Below are 5,629 nucleotides of genomic sequence, written 5' to 3'. Positions count from 1 at the left end.
TTCTCATCTACTCCTAATCATTATAACATGCACAACTTATTCCATAACACAACACATGGAATTCTTACCTTTTCTTCAATTACAACTTATACACACACGTGGTTCTCCCTTCCACACACATACCACGTCGGAGAGCGTCTTGAGCTTGTTAAGAATTCACAAAGAACAAAATTTTTGGATCAAGATTGAAGGCTAGGAAATTTTTTCTTCCTTTTTTTTTTTCTCTTTCTCATTCGGCCGAAGGCCTTTCTCTTTCTCTCCTTGATTTTTCTTTTTAATTTCTTGAAGCTTCTTGTGAGCTTATCCCACTTATATAATTAATCACATGATTAATTATATGGGTTGGGCCAAGGCCACCATATGGCCGGCCACCCTCTAGTTTTTGGGCCTCAATTTCTTTTATTTTTTTGAGCCCAATTCCTTTAATTCTTGTTTTGTACTTCCCGAAACAAATTTCCAAAATTCAAATTTGCCCATTTTTCTCTTCTTTTCTTTCCATAATTTCTTCAAACATGACCTTATTCCTAACAAACCAATCCAAATTTCCCGAATTATATAACGGGATATGATCACATGACTGATAAGTGTGTTTGGGTGCCCGGCTTGGACCCTTTCCTCTTGCACTTGGCCGGTTGGGCCGTGAATTTTTCTTATTTAACTTCCTTTTAACTTTTAACCCCAATCTTCCTAATATTTACCAATAAAATTATAAACTAATTTCCAAAATAAAATCGGAGGTTAAAAGTCTCTACCTCGTAATTGCCACCAATCTTGTCCTTAACTTATCGACATATTCGGAACATCCCAATGTACAAAATACGGGATATAACATCCTCCCCCCCCCCCCTTTAAACATTCACCCTCGAATGTTAAATATGCAAAAATGCATTTCGGGGATGTCTCTTTTATAGCTATCACATACAGTTCATTCATCAATCAACATAACCAATTAAGGAGTTTAGATTACCTGTAGGCATAGGAAATAAGTGGGGATACTTCTTATTTATCTCCTCTTCAGCTTCCCAGGTCATCGCCTCTCTGTTATTGTTCCGACACAATACTTTAACGGAAGCCACATCTTAGTACGCAGCCTTCTCACCTGACGATCTAGTATAGCTATAGGCTGCTCCTCATAGGATATCCTCTGTCACCTGGATATCATCTATGAGAAAAACTCTAGAAGGATCACCTATGCATTTGCGAAGCATTGACACGTGGAAGACTGGATGCACTGCTCCCAAATCAGCTGGTAGGTCTAACTCGTAGGCAACCTGGCCTACCTAACGGACGATACGATAAGGTCCAATATACCTCGGAGCTTAGCTTCCCCTTCTTGCCGAATCTCATAACCCCCTTCGTGGGTGACACTTTCGAAATACCCAATCGCCATACGGAACTCTAAGTGTCGATGTCGATTATCTCTGTATGACTTCGTGACTCTGAAGCGCTAATAACCGTTCTCGAATGAGTTTCACTTTATCAGCTGCTTTTGAATCATATCTGGGCCAATTAACTTAGTTTCCCTAACATCGAACCAGCCAATCGGTGACCTGCATTTCCTGCCATACAGAACCTCATACGATGCTATCTGGATGCTAGAATGGTAGATATTATTATAAGCAAACTCGATGAGTGGCAAATGATCATCCCGGCTACCTGCGAAATCAATAACACGGGCCCCTTTGACATATCTTCTAGCGTACGAATAGTACGCTCGGCACCCCCGTCGGTACGAGGGTGGAACGCTGTGCTAAGACTCACCTGGGCCCCCAATCCTTCCAGAAATGATCTCCAGAAGTTAACTGTAACTGGGCACCTCTGTCGGATATAATAGATGTGGGCACCTCGTGAGGTCTTACTATCTCCTTAATATATAGCTTTGCATAGTCCTTAGCTGAATAAGTAGTCCTGACTGGAAGAAAATGGGCTGATAAAATCATCCCACCTACAATAACCCATATGGAATCACACTTCCATGGAGTGCGAGGTAAATCTTCAATGAAGTCCATATTCTGGAATCCTCAGCCTCATGTATTACTCCTTTACTTCTTTAAAAGACTTTAACTGTTCCTCTACTTTTTATCTCTTAATCTCAATCCTTCGACTTGGCTGCCCAGAATATCATAACTGCATTGTCCCTACTAAGAGCCCGTTTGGATTGGCTTATAAGTTGGCTTATAAGCTGTTTTCAGCTTTTTTGAGTGTTTGGGTGGCCAGCTTAAAGTCATTTTGTGCTTAAAAATAAGCTCAAAAAATAATTGGACCCATTTAACTTAGTTTATCTAAAGCGACTTATAAGTGAAAACGACATAAGCCAAAAAAAATAAGTTGGACAACCCCAACTTATTTTTTTCAGCTTATAAGCTGCAAACAGCTTTAAGCTATAAGCCAATCCAAACGGGCTCTAAATCTTTGTTCTTCTTATCAAGTACTCACTTAGTCTCATTCTTAACATACCAATACTTGTAGGTTGCGTCACTATTCTTGTACAACTTGTATAAAGTATATTCCATCTTATACATGGTCTTTCCGTCCCCTGGTGCATTCTGCTCTATATATCTTGTTCATACTGAAACTCGCTCGTCCTATTTTGTCATATTTCTTTCCCTTCCTTTAGTTACTCTTGACTTTCTCATTTCTTACGATAGAGGATTTCCTGTCCCCTCTTCCTTATTACTTGCAAGTTGCAATATCATTAGCGAACCACTCCATAGCCAACATCTTGGCCTTTAATCCAGTATAGCACCGCTAACCTTCATAATATCTCTTAAGTTACTCAATACCATTCGCTTGTCATATTCTTTCTCTTCATACACACCCACTACTTGTTCTTCATCCCGTCGTCTCTCTTGAAGGCTTAACTCACTCGTGTTTCTTACTTTTCACTTGTCCGACATTGGATATCCTTACCTTCCATCTACTCACTTTCTTTCTTCTCCAAATATCATAGCATTAGAACTTTCCAAGCTTATCCTGTAGTGGAAATAGCATCAGTTTGCCTTGTAACATTTGTCACTTTAACCTTACTACCCTATCTGGTCGATGCCTCTAATATGCCACAACGTCCGTTGCTGGAATACACATACCTTCTGATATAGCCATGTATGGGGTGTCACATGCATACCTATATATATATATAATTACTAGCAGCTCGCTTACAAAATATTTCTAAACGCTACTCGTGTCACACCCTAATTTCCGACAGGGTGTGATGGGCACCCGGCCCTTAATTAAGGCCGAGCGAACCCGCTGACTCTCATAATACTCATAACCCTACTGGGCCCGCAAAATATGACACAAGTACATACTGAAAAAAAAAATCGAAAACAAACATGCCTTTCATCTTATCATATCGAATAAAACACATGCGTACCGTATGAAATACTCGTAATCATAACAAATGCGTAACAATAAGCGTAATAATACATCGGCTTATGGCGAAACAAAAACTGACACCTCATACACACGACACTGTCTGCAAAGTCTCTTCCATAACTTCAGATACCATACAAAAGCACTCTGACTCGGCAGCACTCCGGAGGAAATGGAGCTCGCCAATCCAGTTGGAACATCTTCTACTCATCTGCATATACCTGCGCGGCATGAAACGCAGCCCCCGAAGAAAGGGGGTCAGTACGGAATATGTACTGAGCATGTAAAGCATGGCATACAGAAAACGAGATCATAACCGAAGTAAGGAGTACAGAAAGTGAGCATAATAGCCAGAATACCAAAGTGCTTGCATCTGAAATACAAATCATACATAAGCGGTACAGAAAACAAATATGAAAATCAGAATGCTAAAATATTTACTCCGGAAATACAAATCGTGCATATTGATGCCATGTATCATATCCGGCCCATAATGGGACTGAGTGACATAAGCGAATAATCATCACATACATCACAATAACACATCATAACATCATAACTTATCATATAAGGTGACATTAACCGATGCGGGATTCGCCTAAACCAATGTGGATTGGCTAAACCGGAGTGTGGGATTGGCCTAAACCAATGTGGGATTGGCCTAAACCATGTGGGATTGGCACAAACCAATGTGGGATTGGCCTAAACCAATGTGGAATTTTGCCTCGCCATTGGGTTTGCCCCACCGTATTGGGTTTGCCCCACCACCGCTCGATACCAAGTTGATCATATTCCGAATACATATACATAACATATAACGTGTCCCGGCCCTTCAGTGAGGGACTCGGTAAATAGAATCATCATATCATCATATATCACACCATATCTGTTACATCCGGCAATTTTGCGTATTTGAAAAACTTGGAATTTACCTTGACTTGTAAGGAATGAGGTCAAGTTTGGATTTTTCTTAGTATGTGCATGTCGGTTATGGAAGTTTGAATGCGGAAGCAATGGAGAAGGCCTAAGGGCAAAATTGAAATTTTGGAAATTTGTGTCGGGAATTACAAAAATGTGATTCATAAGTTATTGGGCTCAAAAAAAAAAGAAGAAAATTGAGGCCCAAAGTTTGAGGGGTGGCCGGCCATGGTTGGCCCAAACCCATTAAGTGGCATGTGATGGTCATGTGCCTTAAAATTATATATGCATGATATGTCTAGAGTTTTCAAGAAAAATCAAAACAAATCAAGAGAAAAAAAAAAAAAGGAGCCGTCGGCCTAGAGAAAGAAGAGAGAAAAGAAAAGGAAAAAATTTTCCAAGCCTCCAATCCTAGTTCAAAAATTGTAATTCTCTCGTATTCATAGTAAGCTCAAGGTGCTCTCCAAGTTGATATAATTAGTTTGGCGAGGAAGTGACGTTGGTGGCAAGGAGGACTTATTGGAAAAGGTAAGGATTTCATGTTTCATTATGTTATAGAAGGTTATATGTATGTTATGGTATGTGGAATTGAATGGAAAGCATGGAATTGTGAGTTGTGGTGCGTGAGCCGTGTGTGTATGTGTGTATATATGGCCGTGTGTGTGTGCATGGTTGTGTATGGAAGATGTGTTGAATTTTATGTTGTACTTGTTATGTCCCGTGTTTTTGCATAATTGGAAATTTTGAGAATGATTAAGACTTGTGTGTTCCAAGGCAATAATTTGAATTTAGTTAATATGCTTATGTCGGTTATGAAATTATTGGTGTAAAGACATCGGGGAAGGCCGAGGGAAAATTTGGAATTTTGGAAATTTGTTTCGGAAATTACAAAACGAGTTTTCAACGAATTGGGCCAAGAAAGATTGGAAGAAAAATGGAAGCCCAAGTAGAGGGGTGGCGTAAATAAAGGCCTTGGCCCAAGCCTCCTTTTAAATGGTCATGTGCATTACATGTGACCATTCAAATAAGATATATATCCATGTCCCTCCTTAGAATGTTCAAGAAAAACACAAATCAAAAAAAAAATTAAAGAGCACCTCAAGGCTCCCTCTCGGCCGAACCCCTTAACCAAAAAAAAAAATATATTTCCAAGTCTTGTCTTCAATCCCAAAAATCTTATTCTTATTGAATTCTTGACAAGTTTAGGATGCTCTTCGACGTGATACAATTGGTTTGGCGAAAGAGCGACGTTTGCGGCAAATTGGAATTTCAAGAAAAGGTAAGGATTTTGCCACTTTTGTGTTATGGAAATTGCATGAAAGTTACAATGATTGGAATA

Source organism: Lycium ferocissimum, chromosome 2 (assembly GCF_029784015.1).
Source record: "Lycium ferocissimum isolate CSIRO_LF1 chromosome 2, AGI_CSIRO_Lferr_CH_V1, whole genome shotgun sequence".
In the NCBI taxonomy this organism is placed as follows: domain Eukaryota; kingdom Viridiplantae; phylum Streptophyta; class Magnoliopsida; order Solanales; family Solanaceae; genus Lycium; species Lycium ferocissimum.
This window is presented reverse-complemented; position numbering follows the sequence as displayed.